This window comes from Vombatus ursinus, unplaced genomic scaffold (genome assembly GCF_900497805.2).
Source record: "Vombatus ursinus unplaced genomic scaffold, bare-nosed wombat genome assembly UNPS02014867.1, whole genome shotgun sequence".
NCBI classification, from domain to species: Eukaryota; Metazoa; Chordata; class Mammalia; order Diprotodontia; family Vombatidae; genus Vombatus; species Vombatus ursinus.
In genome coordinates this window covers 3,699,817-3,722,757 of record NW_020954645.1, presented here as the reverse complement: position 1 = coordinate 3,722,757, position 22,941 = coordinate 3,699,817, and the positions used below count along the sequence as shown (strand labels likewise).

The following is a 22,941-nucleotide window of genomic DNA, read 5'->3' as shown; positions in this document are numbered from 1 at the left end:
TTTGAACCCAGGTCTTTTTACTCCAGGTCTAGTGGTAGTACCCGATTCCTTCTTACTGTCTGAGGAGGTTCTTTTCTAATCCTTAATTCTCTGATCCCATAAGCATTTGCTAAGTCCCTTTTCAGGGTCTCCGACATTTGGTCAACCACCCCCGGAGGTCTTCTTGCTCATTCCTATCCCCACTTTCTATTCTTACTTTAGAGAGAGCCTCTCTCAAAGTCCCCCATGACTCCCCCTCTCCTCTCTCTACTATTTAGAGATCTTTGGTATCATGGTCCCTCCTGGCCTCAGTTTCCTCCTCTGTAAAACGGGGAAATTGCATTAGCTTCCTATGATCCCTTCCTTACTCTCCTGCCCTTCCCACATCTACTCTCTTCATTCCCAGAGCATTCCCTTCTCTTCCTCCTTCCCAGGCCACTGCTCCTCCCCCGCCCAGTGGCTCCCGCAGCCCCCTCCACCTCTCTCCCTCTTCCCGCTCCTCCTCCTCCTCCGTCAGAGACAAGGTCGGGGAGGGAAGCCAGGAGAGAGGGGAAAAGGGAGGGGGAATCTCCGGGAGTTCTGATTGGTCGGCCGTAGCACCGGCTCCCCCTTTTGATTGGCCTGCGGGGCGCGGGTCTGCAGGGCAGGGTGCGGCTCGGAGGCCCCACCCCCGGACCCTCCTCACGCTGAGGACGAGGAGGAAGTGGCTTCCCCTCTCCCCGCCCTCGCCCGCAGCCTCCTCCCTCCCGGCTTGCTCGGCTCTCGGTTCTCGGCTCGGCGGCGGCGGCGGCGGCGTGAGCGGGTAGGTGGAGGCTGCGTCGGGTCGGGGGCTTCCCCCCCTCCTCCCATGCCTCCCTTCGGGGCTCCGACCCCCGCCGTCCCTATCCCTGGGTCCCCTGAGGAGGAGCGGCGGGGTCGGGCGGTTCTGGGCGGGGTGGGCCGAATCTGGACCCCTGGGGCGTGACCCGAAGCTGGACGGGGCTCCCCGGGGAGGCTGGGAGGGCGCCCCGGGCGTGATCTGAGACGGGGAAGGGGCGCCCCCGGGGAGGAAAGGGACCCTCTTGAGGCGTGACTCTAGGCGGAGATGGGGCACCCCTGAGAGGAGGGGAGGGGGCGCTGCTAGGGCGTCTCCCTGGGCGGGGAGGGGGCGCTCCCGGCGCGTGATCCTAGGCTGGAAGAGGGTGCCCCTTGTAGAAGGGGAGGGGGCGCTCCGGGTTCATGACCCTAGCGGGGACGGGGCGCCACTGGGAGGTCGGGAGGGGTCGCTCACGGGGCGTAACTCGGGGTGGGGAGGGGGCACTTTTAGGACGGGGGGAGGGGCCGGGCGCGGCCAGAGGGGCCGGGGGCGCTTTAGGGCGTGGCCTGTGGGGATCCGACTAAAGGGGATCTTTGCCTTGGGGGTCTTCACTTGCTGAGCTCTGGGATGGGGCTGAGCACGTGGGTCCTGGACAGGGGTGGGGGAGGGTCCCCTGTGATGAGCCTCCGGGGTGATTTGGGCTGCGCTGATTAGGAATGGGGGCGGGCTGTATAGCCTCAAGGAAGGACCATCCGCCTTAGGTGGGGATGATGGGGTGGAGCAAGAAGTCTCTCACATCCTGGGGCTAGCGCGAGGGCAGTTAGGGGCCACATCACAAACGTGTAATTTGACATTTGGGCATCAATTCAGTAAACATTTATTAAGCGCCAGTTACTGTGTTAAGCATTAGCGGTCTTCTCCATAGGGATGGGGTTGCAATTTCTCCCCTTGCCTTGAGGACGTGGGCAGTGATTTTTTTGTTCAGGGAGAGGGTACCCTTGTTAACTATGAACTCAGTTTTGCCCTCCAGGGAAGTGCCTTGGGACACCTTGGGGACTTCATTCCGGCGAAGGAATGTACGGTTGCAGCGTAGACCTGGCATCTTTTTGGTGGAGGCAGTGATTTGCCCCTGGGTTTTTTTGGGGGTTGGGGGGAAGGGATAAATGCCGATTAGCTCTTGGTAAAGTTTAATGTAGATAATTTTCTTCTGGAAAAACCGCTCCTTTCTTTCCCCGGTCTAGTTACAGTATCACTCTCCAGGGCCTCTCACCACTCTCCCTGTGGTTGCAGTCCTTTGCAATGTGTATTTGCCTCTTCTGTATGTGTGTGTCTCCCGCCCGTTTCCCTGCGTGCTGCACTTTTGGCAGCTGCCTGTACTCTTTCCCAGAGATGGTTGTGGCATTGCATCAGGGGGTATTTGTGCTTGTAATTTGGTCATCCGGCTCAGGATAAGGGAGAAGCGTTTGCTACATATTCTGGCACCCACCCTCTCCCTCCCCCAGGCTAGGGAAAAATGGGTGTGGTGAGTAGATACAGCTGACTCTGGGCCTATAGTGTAACACTGCCCAGTCATCAGCCTAGAGAGATTCAAATACAAGTAGCTGCAGCTATTTTTATAAATCAGTCTTGAATCCAGGCTGAGCACTTGGATTTAGGGGGACCAGTTGTCATACTTGCACTGTTATAGGTTGTCTGTTTAGTAGAAGTATTGTCCCTGTTTTTGATCACTAGATCTCTCTGATTGCTGTGGGCCCTTAGGATTGAACTACCCTTTTGAGGCTTTACTTAAATTGATAAGATTTAAAGTCCCATTCAAGTTAACATGCTTCATTTCTTTGGGGAAAAAAAAAACTTTGCTTAAATTTTAACTCTTCTTTTTCAAACTTAGTTTGAAAAACAAAGTTTTTTTTTTTTTAAACAGTCATTCTCTGGGCCTCTAATCCCACCTAACCAAACTCAGTAGAGACTGATTTATAAACCAGAAATTTTGATTTATTATCTTATGATGGAAGACATACCTGTCATAAAGACCATAATGGTACTTATGTGCTAAGAAGGGTATCTCCTTCCTTTTAGGAAGTATAATTAATAATCAGAAAGTTGTTTGATGAGTATGAAATTAGAGCAGAGGGAGCTGGCTGTCCTGAAGGGATATTTTCATCTATCTCATAGCTTGGTGAGTCATACATCTCCATTAGAGGAAGAGACCTATCACACAGGAATGCTTGGGTGTTTGTTGGTTAGGGTACTGTCTCCTGGGAACACTACTGAGAAGACACAGTTTTTTTCCCGGATGATGTTATGCTTAGAGGAAGGTAATCATTATGATGAAGGGCCCTGAAACCATGGGTCAATTAAAGGAAATGGAGGGAGGGGGGTGATAATCTGGAGAAGAAGAGATTTGGGGACATTGTTTGCCTTTAAATAGTTGAAGGGTTGTCCTGCAGAAGGGTTAAATTTGTTCTGCTTACCCCAAGAGGGCAGAATTAGGAGCAGTGGGTGTAAATTCTAGAGGCAGATATCTTTTCACTGACTATAGTCTTTCTGTAATTGTTAATATTAAATATGATCTTTGACATCACCTTTTTAATATCAAGGACAAAAAGGTTGATTTTTTTTTTTAAATAGACAGTTGAGTGTATGGGAACATCTTGATACTGGAGGACATTTTGGCTGCTTATTTAACTTGATCAGTTTGAAAAGGAAACCAAATAAGCCTCATTGGTTTCATATTGTTCTCTTTGGCATGCTGCTTTTATAAAAGATTAGTGTCATCCTTACTGCTGATGCTAATTGTGTTGAGGACAGTGAGGGCAGAGGAGGCATAGTAACAGCTTATTTGAGATGTATAGGCAGATTATACTCATTTGCTTGTTTAATTCTCAAGGCTAACTTGTTGGTATAAATGTTTCAATTGAGTATTATGAAATTTATGTGGAAATTTTAAATCATAAAAATCAGTCTAGTTTTTTGTTAGTACAAGTTTGAAAAGATAGTTTTGCCACTAGAAATCAATCCCTGTGATTCTTCAAGAGTCCAAGCTCATGTAGAATGTCTTTTAAGAGATAATTAATTTCCGTACCTTTTACCTGGTTGGGGATTAAATTGTGATGTATGGCTGTTTGCTTTTAAAATACTTTGTGCTCATTATTTTAAACAAATCTTTATGGATAAAGGGATTTTTAATCTATTTCTCAGCCACAGTAGAGAAGTGAGGTAACTTGGCCTAGGTCAGGCACAAAGTCAGTGACTACAACTAAGAGTGGTGCCTTCTAAGTCCTGTGCCTTTTTATTTATTTATTTATTTTTTTGAGGCAAAGCAGTCTTTTCTGTATCAGATAACTGACTAACAAGTCAATATTGTCAGTATAGATAAGGTCTCCCTTCCTGGTGGGATAGCCTCTTTCAACTAGAAAAGTTTTTGGTTTTCAGCCAGTTGTTTCAGCTAAAAGTTTTTTTAAAATTAGCATAAGAGTGAGAGAATCAGCAGAATTCTCATTCTGGACTTTGCCCTAATAATAAATGTTACTGAATTCATAGACGATCAGAGTTGGAAGGGATCTTAAAGCTTGTCTTGTTCAACTCCTGAGAAGTGGTCACCTAACTTTGGCTTAAACACCTCCAGTGACCATGCAGGCCATTCTATTTTCGTATAGCTCTGAGTGCTAGTTCTTCTCCTGTGTTGACCCAATATCTATTTCCATCCTAAGTTCTCTGAACATTGCTCCTAGTTCTGCTCTCTGGAGCTGCACGTATGTTTAATTCTTTTACATGACTACTTTTCACATTTAAACACAGTGACCAAGTTTCTCATCCATTTTATCCAGGCTAAATATTCTTAGTTTCTTTAACTCTTCCTCATATGAATGAATTTTGAGACATTTTGGTTGTTTTCCCCTCCTTGTCCTTCTTCATAGCTGCTCCCCAGACCTGAACTCCATGCACCAGTCTGATTTGACTAGTGTAAAGTATATTGGGACCACCACCTACTTTGTTCTAAATATCGTACTTGTATAGTTGATTTTATGAGCTTAAGTGTGGGATTTACATTTGTTCCTGTTACATTCCTTGTTTTTTTAGTTTTGGCCCATTTTTACAAAACCATGAAGATTGTCTTTTGAATTGATGGCTTATTGTCCTTCTCCCTCCCTTCTATCATCTCTTCTCCTGTGCTTCCATTAATATTTTCACTTTCACTTTGTCAGACTGCCTGAAATTCCACCAAGGAGAGGTTGTTAATAGTAACTTAATTTTATGTATTGCTTGAAGGTTTTCCAAGTGCTTTTATCACAACAGCACTGTGAAGTAGGTAGTTCAAGTATTATCTTTCCTATTTTAAAAAGATTAAGTGAAATGTCTGATTTCATCTATGTGGGAACTCACTTTATTAACAGAGAACAAAAATGGCCCATGACCTAGCAGGTAAGCCTGGGGAGTTGCTTGAGACACACAGGTTACCCTAGCTGAGGAATGATTTGAATCCAGGCTAACCTGACTGAAAGACCAACAATCAATCAATCAACAAGCATTTATTAAGAGTTTGCTAGGCATGGGAATACAAAGCCAAAAGACAGTTGACTCCGCCTCCAAGGAACTGTATTTTCTACACTCATATATAAGTATATACGAAGTGTAGTAAGCTCATTAATTGGGGGGAGACACTAGAAATTGGGGGATCAGAATAAGCCTCATAAAGAAGATGGCTCTTGAGCCAGGTTTTGAAGGGAATTAGAGATTTCAGCATTTGGAGATAAGGAGTCAGTGACTACCAGTCATGAGGGGCAGTGTGCATGGTCACCAAAGTTAGAGTTGGTGGGGTGTTAAGGGAATAGCAAAGTGTCCAGATGGGCCAAAGGGTGCTTAAAGAAGTATGATGTACAGTAAGTCTGAAAAGGTAGGATGAGTGCAGGTTGGGAAGGACTAAAACTTCCATTGCAGTTTGTTCTTGGTTCTAAAAGTAGCCTGGAGTTGATTGATTGGGGGAATGACTTGGTTAAATGTGGACTTTAGAAATAGCACTTTGGAGCTTAGAGACTTGAGACGGGGAGACAAATTAAGGTACTGTAATAGTTTATGTAAGGGGCAATGAAGGGAGATATAAGTATAAGTAATTTTCAGATCTAGACTACTTTGAGATAGGGGGGCAGCCCAAGGTTGAGGGAACTGAGGAGATGGATTATGGGAAATGGATCAAGACCAGAAAGTGGGAAAATTCCAATGACAAATCTTGCCTGGTATCTATTCAGAAAAGTGGAGATACTCTTCCTTTTTTTTATCCTCTTCTGCCTTAGAGATTGGGCTTGTGATTTCATTGGGGGGAGTAAGGGAAGGAAATAAGCATTTATTAAGTGCCTCTTATATGCCAGGTACTGTGCTGTACAGATATTATCTTAGTTCCTCACAGCAGTCCTTTGAGGTAGGTGCTGTTTTGATCCCCATTTTACAGTTGAGGCAACTGAGGCAGTCAGATTAAAGTGTCTTGCCGAGGATCCCACAGCTAGTAAGTGTCTGAGGCTGGATTTGAACTCAGGTCTTCTTAACTCCGAGCCAAGTGCTGTACTGTGGCATCTTGCTGCCTTATGGTTGTAGGGACCTACTGCATGAAGAAATTCAGGTTGGCACCTTCTTGGCAACATATCTTTCCTGGAGCACTGAGAAGTTAAGTGACTTGCCCAGAGTCACCAACTTGGGACATGTTAGAGGCAAGACTTGAACCTGGGTTGTCCTGGCTCCAAGGCTGGTGATCTATCTGATATACAGTGCTGCTGCCTTTCTTTTGCAAAGTAGCCGAAGTTTCTATGACCCTGAACACAGGTTAAAAACTCTTAAGTATGGTAGTTCAGCTACACTCTGGAACCTAATTGTTGGTGATACTATCTAAATAGGTTTTGATGATTAGGTTTTTAGGCTCTACCATGTTTATAATAATGCTTTAGTAGGAAAATTTCCTCGGAGTTCCAGTTACAAATTGATTTTTTTAAAAATATAAAACAACCACAACCCTTTGTAATCTGAGGATTTAGTTTACTTCACTTTATGTAATTGATAAACTTGAATATGGTAGTTGGTTAGCTTTGTGTCTGAACTCCCCTTTTAGTTTGGAAATCAGGTTTACCTATCTTCTTTCTCCTGCTGGTCACTGAATAAATCACAGAGAAACAGGCCTAACAGACCATTCATTGTCTTCAAAGTCCAAGATCTGACCTCTTGTTCTTTTTTGTCCTTTGACCTTCTCTGACAGTAGTAGGCATTAAAAAAGATTGCTTGGTTTTCAAGAAGCATTACTGCCTTCCAGTTCCTATTTAATCTGGTACTGTTAAAATTATTTCTTTATAAAAGATGATTCTCTGTGCACTGGTCATATTCCAAAGGCATTGGTGAAGAGTTGATAATAGATCTTAGAGGCCCACATTAAAACTTCTGTATCTTGTTCACTGACTTGTATAAAAACCATTCAGTACCATTATCAGTCTTGGGTCTTGGCAGCTGCTAAGCAAGAATGTGAACTTTTTGGAATAGCTAAACACCTTAAGGCTATTTATTACATAATTGTATATTCAGGGTAAATGCTATTCTGTTTACAGTACTCTTCATTACCACTGCAATTAAATAGGTGTATGTGATAAAAATACTATTTTTCAGTCTTTTCACAAAGTTAAGTTCCAGGATGCAAATAAGGGACCCAGGATATGTTTTGGCCCTGCAAGGAAATTTTCTAAGTAAATATTTGAAAGATGTTGGTTGCTAGACTTTTTGGAGTTGCTAGATCTTATCATTGTTAGCTTGTTTTAATGACATTTCAATGTTTTTCTCAACTCTCCCTCCCTGTCCTCCTCCAAAAAAATATTATCTGGCACATTTTTATTATTATACACTCACAGACCTTTAGATTTGCAAGGGACCTTAGGGATTGTCTAGTCGAACACCATATTTACAGCTGAAGAAAAAGCAAAATAAAAGGTTTTGGAATTAAAAAAAATACATAATTCATAGTACATGTGGTGTTGCAAAAGCAGCGGTGGAAATCATCTTTGTAAGAACATCGAGGGTCTTCAAGACCATTCTGTTAGTAGAATCAAACACTTCTCTAAGTGTTGAGTGTCAGCCTTGTATCTTCAGTGAAGATTGAAGGAATCTGAAACAATTTAAAGAAGGCAGGTCTTAGGGCAACCCTAAAGGGGGATCCTCATTGGTAATAGGAAATGAGGAGCAGTCACTGAGCTTAATGTCTAGTCTGCCCATGGATTGAGAATGGTTTATGAAATGAGAACAAAGTAGAAAACCAAACCAGGAAGCCCACAGGTCCTTTATGATTTTGAGACACAGCATGGCAGGCATTACCCATGTGCATCAATCTTGACACTGCTTTGAGGGTCTGTAAAACTCTGATAACGACTGTCAGGATTAGAAGCCTTGAATTGGCACAGACATTTCATTTGTTTTTTGGGAGCAGTGATATCAATGCTTTATGCAAAGCATATTTATAATTAAACAGCAAGATGAGATCCTGGAATGTAGCTAGTCACCTAGGCCTTTGCACCACAACTTGATTAGGGTGAACATGTACTGAGAAGGGCTCACAGCAGGATACCCATGCAGCTGTTGTTTGGCTCACAGAAATGGGGCAACTGCAAGAGGAGAAGGCAGGAGGAATGCTTGAAGGACATTCTAAAACCCAAGTTAAAGCCTTGTGGCATAGCTTCTGACCACTGCACAACAGAGGCCAGTATTAAGGGAGAGGGTGGTTCATTGTCAAAGACTCTGGGCCAGGAGCAGGAGAGCCACTTGCCAAGTGGACTGACTTGCAAAGATTGACTGTAGCTGCAAATTAAAGGATGATCTCTTGTCTGTAATAGTGTTTTCACTCGAACACATAGTGATGGCTGTCTGTGATGGTGCCTTTTACTGTGGAAGGCAGTCATGCATACATAGATCTTAAAAACTTTTCTGGAATAACTCTTGTCTTCCTGAATGAAACACTTCTGATATTTTTCTTACTCCTGAAGTAATTTAATAATTTGGTTGAGTAATTGTAACCAGATAAAAGTTAACTGAAGGAATCTGAAACTGAGTCTGAAGAAGGCAGGTCTTAGTGCTACCCCAAGAGGGATCCTCATCAGCAGTAGAGAGTGAGGAGTAGTCACTGAACTTCATATCAAGCCAGCCTATGGATTGAAAATAGAGTGTGAGATGAGAACAAAGTAGAAAACCAAACCAGGAAGGCTTTTGTCTGTTCACATTTACTTAACTAATTTATCAAAGCCGTGCATATAATTTGGTCATGGAAGCTGGAATTCCTAGAGTTGGAATCCTTCAAGGCCTAGTTTAGGTACCACCTCTTTCCCTCTTTGCTGCTGTGTATTCTGCCTGTACCCCCAGCTACCCACCCTCCAAATGATCCCTTCCTTCTGAATGTCTCAGTATACTTCTTCCTGTATTTTTTCTATGCATGTGTATGCTAATTTGGATTAAAATTTTTTGTGTATTTGACCTATTTCACTTGTCATCAAGATGAAAGCTCTTTGAAGTCAGGGTCATGTTTTTATTCATCTCAATTATCTTCAGCATTTGGTATGTAATAGGTGCTCAATAAATGTTTATTTAATTGAATTTTTGTTGAATCATAGAAAGCATCACTGTAAATAAGTCACTTTTGTACAGATAAGAGAAAATGACACTTAGGGAGGCTGTGGCTTGACCAAAGTTACACAGTAATTTAGTGGCAGAGTCTTTACTAGTGTTACTTTTTTCATTATACAATATTAGATTAAATTCAAATATTTGAGTATCACTGTGTACATAAGCTATGTCCTAGGTGCTTCAGAGGATGCAGAAGAAAATAGAAAATGTACAGTGGTGGAGACACATATACACCAAATATTCAAATCAGGATCTAAGATAGTATATACTTAAGTGTTTTGAGAAGTCTAAAGATCTTGTGGAGAAACAGAGGCTCTGATAGAAATATTTGAAAAAAAGGATAAATAACCAGCTCTTGTAGGGGATAAGTGTTGAGTATTTCAAGGGATTATTAAAGGAGATTAAAGTATTTTTTAAATGGAGTAATAATAGTGTTTAGGTACTTTAACAATTATTTGTTGTAATTATACTCAACAAAAATTAAGTCCATACTATATGCAATGACCTGTGCCAGGCACTTGGAAAACAAAGGCAAAAAAGAGTTGTGAAGGATTTTTCGATGAATGGGAAGTGGAGGAAGTAAAGGCAAGGAGTAGAGTTAACTTTTTTCCCAATAGCTTGAAGGGATGGCAGTATTCAAATAAAGATTTTTCTTTTTCCTAAAAAACATTTTATTTATTCCTTTTTAAAACTAGCTATTTTTTGGTGGTCCCCCTTCTACAGCTGTCCATCCTCCCTTGTAATAAAGAAGTATAATTAAGCAAGTCCGAAAATATATGTGTACCTCTTTCTGCACCCAGAGTCCACCATCTTTCTTCTAAGAGGGAGACATGTATATTTCATTATCTGGCTTCTGGAATCAGCAAGACTGGTCATGGCAGTATCTTTCAGTATTGTTTTCTTTTATGTTATTGAGGTCATTGAATGCTAGTTTTGCTCATTTTGTTCAGTATTGCTTTTTTTAAGTTTCTTTGGATTAATCCTATTTATCATTTTATGGCACAATAATCTGTTACATTCATGTAACAATTAATGAGTCTCTAATTGATGGATATCAACTTTGTTTTCAGTTTTTTGCTTCCAAAAAGTGTTGTTGTAAGTATTTTTACATTTGTATAGGTGACTCAATGGATGCTAGACCTGGAATCAGGAAGACTTGAGTCAAAATGTGGTCTCACACATTTACTAGCAGTGTGACCCTAGGCAAGTCACTTAACCTCTATCTGCCTTTCTCATCTATGTAATAGGGATAATAATAGTACCTACCTCCCAGGGTTTTTGTGAGGATAAAATGAGATAATATGTAAAGTACTTTATAAATTTCAAAACATTATATTAATCCTAGTAATGATATCTTTCCTTTTGTCTCTGACTTTCTTAGTGTATATGTTAGTAGTGGTATTACTAGATTTGAGGATATGTTCAGTTTAATGGCTTTTCTAATATAATTCTGAATTGTTTTCCAGAACAGTTGGACCAATTCATCACACTACCAACAGTGCATTAGTTTTCCTATCTTCCCAAAACTCTTTAAACATTTATCTGTTTCCCTTTTTTGTAATTTTTGTCAGTATGAGATGAAATTTCAAGTTTTTAAAATTTTCATTTCCCTAGTGATTTGGAGGATTTTTTTATATGGTTGTTGATGGTTTATCTATCTTCTTTTGAAAGCTGTCTTTTCATACCCTTTGACTGCTTATCTGTTGGGGAATAGCTTCAAGTAAAAGTTTTTATAAGTATTGGGGAGAACTAGGTAAGCTTTTAGATGATGGAGAAGTCACTAGATTGGGACAAACTGAAGATGAGGGAGGGAGGAGGAATGATTATTGGAGCTCCACTCCAAGGATACAAGTAGAGAAATTAGCTTCGGTAAGAAGAAGCATCTGTTCTTCAGAGATGAGCAAAGAAGGAGAGAATGGGGGATAATGTAGAGAAATCTGGAATAAAGGGGTACAGGGAGCTCACAACTGATGGTCTTGGGTTTTTTTCTTAGAATGGAAGGTGAGGCACTCTGTTGAGAGGGAGGGAGTAGGGAGTGATATGGAGGGAGGATGGAGCTTGAAGAGAGAATGTTTGGAACAGCAGCTGAGGGTCACGATGGATAAACTGGGAGGTGAGAGTGTTCATGAGGCCATCCTTACTTATATTGAAGTGCCCAAGTATGAGGGAGCAGATTGGGTGGAAAAGAAGACTGCGAGTAGGTATTGAACCCCTCTAGAAAGGAGAAAAATTATGACATAAATAATAATATAATATTATTATCTTCTGAGAAACAATGAATAAAGAATTCAAGGAAGCGTGAGAATACTTGTATGAATTGATGTAAAGAAAGTAGAACCAAGAGAACAATATGCACGATGATTACAATAACAACACTAAAAAGCAGTTGAACTCTTGGTAAATTGTAGTAAACAATCTTGTTCCTAGGGAATTGTTGAGGAAACAGACTGTCCTTTTGGTAGGAGAAAGAACTTTCTTAACAAATAATGTCGTCCTGTTAAGGAATAGACTCTTTTGTGAGCTCTGTGTTCCTGGAAGTCTTTGAGTAGAATTTGAAAGCCCAGATATCCTGAAGTAGAGATTCCTGAATGGGGGTCAGTTTGAAGGAAATTATCTTCAAAGACCCTTTAAAATCCTAAAGTACTAGGATTAAACCTTCTGTTTAGCTTCTAGAGCAGTGGTCTCCTCAGCCCATTTACTAGATTGAATTTGGGTTGTTGGTGGTCTGTTTAAATGAGAGATTGTTAATATGGCATTATACGAAGATGGCGAACAATGCTCCGAGATTCTTTGGTTTGCTATAGTTATGATACATATTCCATGAAAGAATGTTTTACAGTGGATTAATTTTTTTAAATTAAGTTTTTTTTTTTCAATTTTGAAGTAATTATTCCCCTCGCTATCCCTGCCTTTTTTTTTTAACCTCAGCTGAAGCATAATAGATTCTCCTCCAGTCTCTTTATTTTTACTCTGTGTGTCTCTGTTTCAGTGTGTTTCTTGTAAACAACATATTGTTGGATTCTGTTTTTTAATCCATTCTGCTCTCTGCTTCTGTTGTAGAGATGAGTTCATCCCATTCATAGTTATGATTATTAACTGTGTATTTCCCTCCATGCTATTTTTTCACCTGTTTATCTTTTTCTTTCTCTCCTTTTAACTCTGTTCACCCTTAAAAGTTTGTTTTGCTTCTGCCCACTATCTCCTTTAATCTTCCCTCTCTTTTTTTATCCCCCCCCATCTCTTTCCCCTCCTATTTCCTTAGTGGGTGAGATAGATTTATATACACAACTTGAGTATGTGTGTGTGTGTGTTTGTGTGTGTGTGTGTATATATGTATGTATGTGTATATATTCTTCCCTCTTTGAATCAATTCCAATGAGAATAAGGTTTAAGCGTTGCCCAGCACCCCCTCTCCCCATTTTGCCCTCCGTTGTAAAAGCTCTTCATTTTGTGTCTTTTTTATGTGTGAAAATTTTCCCCATTTTGCCTCTCCCTTTCCCCTTCTCCCAGTGCATCCCTCTTTCTTACTCCTTAATTTTTTTTGGTGATCATTCCAACATAATCAACTCACACCCATGCCCTCTGTCTATGTATACTCCTTTTAAGTGCCCTAATAATGATAAATTGTCATTTAATGATAATAGTGATAAAAGTTCTTAAGAGTTACATATATCATTTTCCCCATATAGGAATGTAAACAATTTACCTTTATTGAGTTCCTTATGATTACTCTTTCATGTTTACTTTTTTATGCTTTTCTTGAGTCTTGTGTTTGATCAAGTCAAATTTTCTATTTAGCTCTGGGTGTTTTTTTAAATAGAAAGTCCTCTATTACATTAAATATCCATATTTTCCCTGAAGGATTATACTCACTTTTGTGGAGGTGGGGTAGGTTATTCTTGGTTGTAATCCTAGCTCCTTTGCCTTCCAGAATATTATTTCAAGCCCTCTATTCTTCTCTCCCACCTTGGCTTCTCCAGCAAATTGCCCCACAATAATCTTATCTCTCCTTAATCTTCAATCCTTTCCTATCTGTTGGTCTCTTACCCTTCTGTCTCCAAACATACCCAAATCTCCACTGTTCTTTAAAAACAAAAAACCGAAATCTTTTTTAGATCCTGAAATTTCTTCAAACTATTGCCTTTTCTCTTTTTTTCTCAGCTAAACTTCTAGAAAAAGCTATCTACACTCACTCCCAGCTTTCTGCCATCTGTTTTTTTAACTCATCTGTTAGCTGAAAGTGCTTTCTCTGAAGTTCAGATTTAATGGTCTTTTTTCAGTCTTTTTGATGTTTCTGCAGTATCTGATGTTGACCACCTTCTCTTTTCCTAGATTTTATGATATTGCTCTCTTGGCCCTCCTTCTACCTGCCTGACTCATCAACCTTAGGCGCCTTTGCTAGATCATCATCCATCGTCCATTCTCTGTATGTATATGCAAGGCTGTGTTCTGGATTCTCTCCTCTCTCTCAACTCTTATTTCTTGGTTGCCTGATAAGGTCACATGAAATTAATTTTTATCTCTATGCTGATGACTGTGCTATGATGCTATGATGATATCCATCCCTAGTCTTTCACTTGAACTGCAGTCCCACATCTTTTGGACATTTCAAACTGTACATCCAAAAGGCAACTCACATTCAATGTGTCCAGCACTGAACTTAATATTTTTACTCCCCCCCCGCCCAAAAAAAAATACACCCTTCTTCTGAACTTCCCTATTTCTGTTGGGGACACTGCCACCTTTTTCTGATAACCGAGGTTCACAATTGCAGTGTAAAAGCTCAACTCCTCATTCCCATTCACCCCACGTTTTCAAATCATTGCTAAATCTTACCATTTCTGCTTATGTAACAGCTGTCATTTATTCTTTTTTTTTCTATTCACATGACTACCTCCCTAATTCAGGTCCATGTCACTTATTTTTTCTCATTCAATTTTGTTTTAGGTTTCAGATTCTCCCCTTCCCCCAGCGAGTGAAAAGACAAGATGTGCAAAACCCATTACAGATATGAAATCATGCAAAACAAATTTCCTCATTAGCCATGTTAAAAAAAAATTAGCCAAGAAAAAGAAAGGAAAAAATATGTTCCAGTCTGTATTCCCTATCTGGAGATGGATAACATTTTTCATCATTTGTGTTTTGGAACTGTGGTGGGTCTTTGTGTTGACCAAGAAATACCAATTCTTTCACAGTTGATTATCTTTATAATATGCTTGTGATGTTCATGTAAGTCTTCCCAGGTTTTTCTGAGCCCATCCCCTTCATCATTTCTTACTGTGCAGTAGTATTCCATGACATTCATATACCATAACTTGTTTAGCCATTCACTAATTGATGGACATCCCCTCAGATTCCAATTTGTTGGCATCACAGAAAGAGCTACTATAAATACTTTGTATATATAAGTCTGTTTCCTTTTTCTTTGATCTCTTTGGGTTATATCCTACTAGCAATATTGCTGGGTCAAAAGGTATGTGCAATTTAATAGCTTTTTGGGCATATTTCCAAATTGCTTTCTAGAATGGTTGGACTGGTTCACAGTTCCACTCTAGGTGTATTAACATACTTGTTTTCCCACATCTCACCCCCCACCCCCACCCTCCACTCACCCTCCCACCCAGCATTTGCTATTTTCCTTTTCTGTCATTTAAAAAAATTTTTTTCAGGCCCATATCACTCTTGCTTGGTCTACTGAAATAGTTTTCTAATTGATATCCGTGCTTCAGGTCTCTACTTCCCCAGTCCATCCTCCAAACAGTTTCTAAAGTGATATTCTTTCTATAAAAATAGATTTTTATTGATATATTTTATTTTTATATTGCTTAGCTTTCTTATCATATTCCTTTTCCTCTCCCCAGAGAGCTGTTCCTTATGTTTCTTAGAGTCAAGCGAAAAAAAGTTCATCAAACCTGATCAACATGTTGAACAAACTTGTTATTATATGCAGGTTTCCACACTGTGGATCTCTGCAAAGGAGTAAAGGGGAGATGTATTTTCAAATCTTATTTGGGGCTAAATTTTTCTTTTGTAATTGTGCAATCTTCAGTATTGGTTGTTGTGTGGTTGTTTTTTCTATTTACATTGTTGTAGTTGTACATATTTTTTTCCTGGTTCTGTTTACATCAGTTCATGTTAGTCTTTCTGTGCTTCTCTGTATTCATGTTCATCTTTTCTTAGGGCATATTAATATTCCATTATAATCATGTGTACCACAATTATTTTAGCCATTCTCCAATCATTAGCATTTGCTTTGTTTCTTGTTCTTTGCCACTCTGAAAATGCTGCTGTGAATATTTTGGTGCATATGGAATCTTTCTTTTTGTCAATAACCTCCTTGGAGCATGTCTAGCCATGGAATCTTTAGGACAAAGAGATGTGGATGTTTCTAGTCACTTCTTTTGCATAATTCCATTCTGGAAAGCAATTTGGTTGTACTAATTCACAGCTGCTCCAATCATTGTTATTAATATAACTCATATATTAATATATTGTTATTAATATTCTGGGTCTCAAGCCTTCCAACATTGACTATTCCTTTTGTCATCTTTGCCAATTGGTTGGTTATGAGGTGAAACTTTTGGGTTATTTGGACACATATTTTTCTTATTGTTAGAGAATTGGAACATCTTTCATATGGTGGTTAATGGTTTGCAGTTACTATTTGGAGAACTGTTTTGTTCATATCCTTCAACTACTATTGGGGAATGGTTTTCATGCTTATTTATTTTTGTTAGTTTTCTGTCTTGTCTGTATATCTGATATTTTGATACAAAGATTTTTCCCCACTCAATCCAAAGTGATATACATGAGGCACGGGTCCTATTATGTCATACCCCTATTGAATTAACTTCTTCAACTGTTCTCTGTCCCCTCTAGGATTAAATATAAACACCTCTGGCATTTAAAACCCTTTATAACCTGCTCCCATCCTCTCATTCGAGCCTTTTTATACATAGCCCCCGTTATGTACTCTGTGGGTCACCCAGACTGGCTTTCTTATTGTTCCTGCACATAGAACATTCTTATCTCCTTGGCCTTTTGACTGGTTCTCCCTCACATTTGAAATGTATTCCTTTCTCACTTTCATCTCTTAGAATTTCTGATTCCTTTTAAGGTCCAGATCAAGTACCATTTTCTACATAAAATTCTTCCTAATCCTCCCAGTTGCTATGCACTATCCCCAGAAATTATTTTGTATTTCTCTTGTATATTCCTGTGCACATTGTCTCTTATTGTTGGATTATAAGGTCCTTGAGGGCAGGGACCTTCTTTCTTTGTCTTTCCAGTGCCTGGCACAGTGCCTTCTATATGGTGGTTGTTTAATAAATGCTTATTTTTGGATGGTAAGGGCCTGGATTCCTGTTGTTTGAGTATCAATTTGGATGTTTAGCCTGGAGTAGGGAAAGGAGGGGATGGGGGTAGAGGTGGAGGTGTTAATACAAAATGGACATAATAGCTAGCTATCTTTAAATATTTGAAGGACTGCCAGATAGGAGAGGCAGTAGACATGTTTGGTTTGGCCTTGGAGGGCAGAACTAGGAGCAATGAGGTAGATGTTTCAGTGATGTAGATTTGGGTCTGATGTTGAGGAAAAAAATTATAATAGAATGGGCTGCCCAAGGAGGGAAGACCCCTTTGGTAGAGGCCTTCAGGCAGAGGCTGGATACCTTCCTGCTTATGTTGTCATTGGCATTCTTTTGAAGCATATGTTAGACTAGAGGACGTCTGAGCTCCCTTCCAAATTTGAAAATTGTGACAATGTGGAGCTGGACAAAAGGAAAGAGAATAGGATTGCAAATATACATTTAGGTGACTGTAAACAAATTTAGAGGTGGTAATTGAATATATAGGAGCTGATGAGGTCATCAAGGATGTTATCTCACCCAGTTGGAATGGAAGCCCCTTGAGGGCAGGGGCTGTCTCATCATATCACAGTGCCTACAGAATAGTAAGTACTTAATAAAAGCTTTTTCTTTTTCTTTTTTTTCAATAAATTTTTATTGATAGCTTTTTTTTTTTAAAAACACCAAAATTTATCCTAGAATCCCTTGCTCTTTTCCTCTTGAGAGCTAGGTGATGTAGCATGTGAAGTACTGAGCCTAGGAGTCATGAAGACTTGAGATCAAATTAAGCCTTAAATACTGTGTGGACTGGGGCAAGTCACTTAACCTGTCTGCCTCAGTTCCGTCAAATGTAAAGTAGGAATAATAATAACACCTATCTCCCAGGGTTATTGTGAGGGTTATATGAAACAACAGTTGTAAAGTGCTTAGTGTAGTGCCTGGAACATCCTATATAACAATATTTTTTAAAAGCAAAGAAGAGGAAAAAAATAAGTACAACTGCTCAATACATAGAATAAGTCTGAAAATACATTCAATGTACCATACTTGTGGACCTATTTGTTCATATCAGCAGACCACTTATCTGTTGGGAATAGCTTTTTTTTTTTTTTTTTTTTTGTTAAATATTTCCCTGGGAGTTGATCTGCCAGATTGCTTTCCAGTTTTCCCAGAAGTTTTATCAAATAATGAATTCTTTACTAAGTAATTTGTATTTTTTCCAGTTTATCAAAGAACATTGGTTCATTGAGTTTCATTATTCCTTATTTTCTCTTGTCTAGTCTGTTTCATTGATTTACTTCTTTCTAATATATACTTTTAAAAAACTAACTAATCAATTGGTTCATCCAAGAGAGTACCATCACAGAAACTGAGGAAGGAGAGTATTGATAAAGGTGAATGGGGCTGGCAGTGTCAAAAGCTGTGGAGTTAAAGTAGAATAAGGATTGAGAAAAGACTAAGTTTTACAGTTCAGAAGCTCTTTAGAGAGCAGTTTGTGGAATGGTCAGGTGAGAAGCTGTGTGGCAAGGGGTTGAGAAGTGATTGGGAGGTAAAGAGAGGTATAGAGTCTAGACGTTGGGTTGTGAAAGAGAGAAGGGATGAAGTCAAACTGAGCCCTGTGATATTAGGAGCTACCTGATCTGTAGTTTAAAGACTGGATAATTGACTGATGTTAACAGTTTAAGAGTATTTAAACCCTGAAACAGTGACAACTTCTCTCCTGAGAAATGAACTATGAAGGGCCAGAGTAAGAATGGTTTAGGTGACCCTTCTACGTCATCTGCAAGATTTCAACTTTGGCCGGTGAGGATTGTAGGCTGCTTTGGCTGTTGGCTCTGGGCTGTACTTATTTGCTCTCTCATGAAGGCTATTTAAAGTAATAACTAGATTTTCAGAACAGGTGCCTTCCAGCAAATATTATTTTTAGTTTGATCTGACATCAGAAGAAGATGTCAGGCTCTTGTGTAAAAGTTTTAAAATTATTCACTTGGGCATTGATGAATAAATGGGTCTTGACACTAAATGAAAAGTTGCTTCTTCCTTTCATCTGTATTTGCTCAGCAGTTCAGCGACAATTTTCTCCTCCTATTGGTTAATTAAAAGCAGCATTTTATAGCTTAATTGGTCTCCCCCCCCCCCCCATTATGCAGTTGGGGTTAAGTGACTTGCCCATGGTCACACAGCTAGTACTTGTCAAGTGTTTGGTCTGAGGCCGGATTTAAACTCAGGTCCTGTGCTCTATCCACTGTGCCATCTAGCTGCCCCTTAATTGGTCTTAAATTGCTAAGTGAAAACCTATTTAGATTGGAAGTGGAGATAGCTGAACTAGGTGGAGCCAGATAAGCTGATGAGGTTTTGGCATGTGGAGCAGAATTTTTGCTCCAAAATGAGGATTTGAGGATGTGTAGTGTCTTTTTTTTCCCTGAGTTCTAAAAATCTCATTTCTTGTTAGTTGTCAGATGGTGTACTCAAAGCCCTGGAGGTTGCCTTTGAGCACCAAGCTCCCTGCCCCCCCCCTTCCCCCTTTTCAATAACAGGCTTCTGGCTAAAATGATGAGGTAATATCTTTCTATTGCATTGTTGTCCTTGAGTGAGTCACTATGTTTTTTAGAAAATTATACCCATGGTATTTAACTTTTGGGGAAGCAATAGTTTTTCCTTCGTTTGAATTGAATGTGTTATTGCTATAAGAACCAAATAGAACTAAAATCAGATGAATTTTAAAAATAATTTCAGACATCTTAATTTCTGAAGTACTGGCATAATACTGGTGGGTATTTTACACGTGAATTGTTCCTTATACACAGGACAGTGTTCTTAAACTCTCCAGGTTTGGAGCTCCTTTTTATGGTGCCTTCTTGACCCTTTTTTAAAAGATAAGATTGGAATAACAAGTCTTTGTGAAAAGAACAGATTTAGATAGAATTTGAGGCCGTCATTATTGGCATTAAAAGGATCTTACTGAGGCTTTAAACCATATTTATTAGTAATCTTACTGATGCTTTAAGCCATATTACTTAGTTAGAATCTTGTTTTCAATAAACATTTATTATGTTCTTACTGTGTGTTAGGGCCCTGGTATATAAAAACAAAAATGACAGTTCCTGCTTACCAAGGACCTTATATTCTATTGGTGGAGACAGGCTGTACATGCTTAAAGATAAAAGGAATAAAACACTTTCATTTTATCTCTTTTCTCTCTCCTATCACCCCTTATAACAAAGATTAAAAAAAGAAAGAAGGGGAAAGAATTCTTCAAAATCACATCTATTGTATCTCTGTGTAGTATTCCACACCTATAATCTCCTACCTTTGCAGTAAGGGCAGGGCAGTACATTTTCTCAGCTCATCTTCCTACTGAGTTTGCTCATTAACAATTATAGTTATTCTTTTTTTGTCCTTGCCAGTAACATTTTTGTAGTAATGTGTACGCTGTTTTCCAGTTTAGCAGATCATAGAAGTCTTTATATTGATCACTAATGTTCCATTACATTTAAGTTCCCTTAGCCATTCATCTCTCAGTTGATGGACTTGATTGAAGCTTAAAAAAAGAACCAAAATGTAATCACTTTCTAGTACTACCTTTCCCTTGTGACAAAGTCTGTCTGCTTAACTGCCTGCAGCATTCTACATCTGTCCACTGCCTCTGGAATCAAAATGGATCATTAAGTTAATCATAATTCATTTTTTTAATGTTATTTTATTGTATATGTGTTGCTTTCTTCACCCTTTTTCAATTCATGCAAGTCTTTCCAAATTTCCTTGAATTCTTTGCATTCATTATTTCTTATTCAATAATTCCATTATATTCACTTGCTACAGTTTTTCAGCCATTTCCCAAGCAGTAGGCATCTACTTTATTTCCCACTTTTTTTTGCTGTGACAAAAAGGATGCTCTGAATATTTTGGTGTATATGGGACCCTTCTTTTTGTCTTTGACCTCCAGTTACCTTTTGTGCATAATTCCAAATTGTTTTCTAAAGCAGTTGGACTAATTCACTATTTGATTTATATTTTTCAGCAGTTGAGGGATTTGCCAGTTTGTTTCTGTTTTTGAACTAGACATTAATAGGACTGTCACTTTTGTTGATAAACCATTAAAAATTTAGACCTTATAGCCTCTTTCCTAAGATGTAAAGAAAGGAAATAAAATTAGCAAGTACTTCTGTTTACTTAGGTGGGTTATACTGATCTTAGGGATGGAAAATAAAAACTTTTGGTATATGGATTCAACGAACATTATTTTTATGATTATACTTGTTCACATTTTCCATGAACTTGTTTAGAAGGGATTATAGTCAGTATATAGTTCAGATAAAAATTTAGGCTATGAAAAGAAGCAATTATGAACTTTGTATATTTCTCTAGGAACTAGGAGATCAAAAAGATTTGGTGCTCCATAGTCTAGTATTTATATTCTGCTATAGTGGTTAAAATGTGACCACAGAAACTTATATCTTTTATAAAGTTCTGTTAACTTTAGTGCAGGATGCTTATAAATTTTCAGATTATCAGAAAATTAGGGTACTGATTCCTTCATTTTTTTTTTAAGTTTTATTTTTTAAAATGAATTTTTATTGCTATATTTTATTTTTGAATCAGGTATATTTCTTTTTATCCATGTGACTGATCATGGGTTTTTCCCAAGGCTCTGTACTGAACCCTCTTCTTTTCTTCCACTCTGCTATTTTGCTTGGTGAAATCACCTCCCATGGATTTAATTTTCATCTTTATGCAGATAATTTTCAGGTCTGTTCATTCAGCTGTAACTTCTGTCCCGACCTTCATTCTCTCATCTTAGACTGCCTGTTGGGGATTTAGAACTGGTTATCCTGTGGACTTTTTTTTTTTTTTTTTTTTGAGGCAGTCAGGGTTAAGTGACTTGTCCAAGGTCACACAGCAGTAAGTGTCTGAAGCCGAATTTGAACTAAGGTCTTCCTGTTGCTAGGGCGGGTACTCTTTTCACTGTGCTGCCATTTCCGGTAGACTCTAAAATTCAACATGTGCAAATGTACAAAACTAAATTCATTATCTTTCTTTCCAGCCTCCCCGTCTTCCTCACTTATTACATTTGAGGGTACCACTATTTTCCCAGTAAACCGGGTGGGTGACCTAGGTGTCAATTTTGACTTCTCAGTGTTCAGTTGATTTACAGGTTCTTTTTTTTTTTTTTTTTTGCCTTCTCAGCATCTCTCCTTCCCTTTCTTCTCCTCTGATACTGCCACCACCCCAGTCTGCATCACCTCAAGGCCTGGACTGTTGGCATTAGCCTTCTGGTGAGTCTCCCAGCCTCAAGTCTCTCCCTACTTCAGTTCATCATCCACTCAGCTACCAAAGAGATCTTTCTAAAATATAGATCTGAACATGTCATCCTCAATCTCCTACTCAGTTAACTCCAGTGGCTCCTTGTGGCCTCCAGGAGCAAATATAAAATCATCTTTTCATAATCAAGTCACTTTCCACCTTTCCAATCTTCTTATACGTTACTCCCTAGCATATGTTCTACACTCTAGTGACCTCCTCACTGTTCCTCCTACAAGACACTCTATCTCCTGACTTTGAACCTTTGTACTGGCTGTTCTCCATCCTTGGAATGCTTTCCTTCCTCCCTTCTTCCTGGTTTCTTACTTACCTGAAGTCTCTGCTAAAATTTCACCTTTTGCAGAAGCCTTTCTTAGTCTCCCTTAATGCTAATGTCTTCCCTTTGAGATTACCTCCAGTTTACCCTTTATAGATCTTGTATGTACATACTTGTTAGTTGGCCCTCCCATTAGAATGTAAGGTCTTTGAGGACAGGGACTAGTTTGGCCTTTCTCTGTATTCCTGTTGCTTAGCAGCGTCTGGCACATAAGAAGCATTTAGTAAATGCTTGTTAACTGACTGACTTTGATCTCATTTACCCCCAACCCTCCGTAGCCATCCCTTAGAATAAAGAATTAAAAAAAGTTCAGCAGAACCATCCAACACATCCAAATGGACATTATATGCAACATTCCATTCCTGTGGACAGGGAATGAATGTCTTTTCACATCTGTTTTTTGGGGCCAAGCTTGATCATTATCATTTTGCAGCACTTAGTTTGTTCTGTTGTTCATTGTTGTCCTGGTCCCTTTTTACTTCGCTTTGTTTCACTTGCCCAATTGTGCAAGAGCCTCTGGTGGCCACCAAATCATAGGGAGG

At 39.4% G+C, this 22,941-nt stretch overlaps 1 protein-coding gene across 8 annotated transcripts in view; it reads left to right on the top strand.

The window, feature by feature from the left end:
• The first annotated feature begins 751 nt into the window (after positions 1–751).
• MAP4 (microtubule associated protein 4) overlaps positions 752–22,941 on the top strand; it is a 252,228-nt gene continuing 230,038 nt past the window's right edge. For 4 of the 8 annotated variants that reach the window (XM_027842118.1, XM_027842123.1, XM_027842120.1 and 1 more), the window contains exons 1-2: positions 753–781; positions 21,949–22,037. The gene's annotated coding sequence lies outside the window, so the exon portion shown is untranslated. Of the gene's footprint in view, positions 782–21,948; positions 22,038–22,941 lie in introns of all 8 variants that reach the window. The other 4 variants (XM_027842119.1, XM_027842124.1, XM_027842122.1 and 1 more) reach the window with 2 other exon arrangements.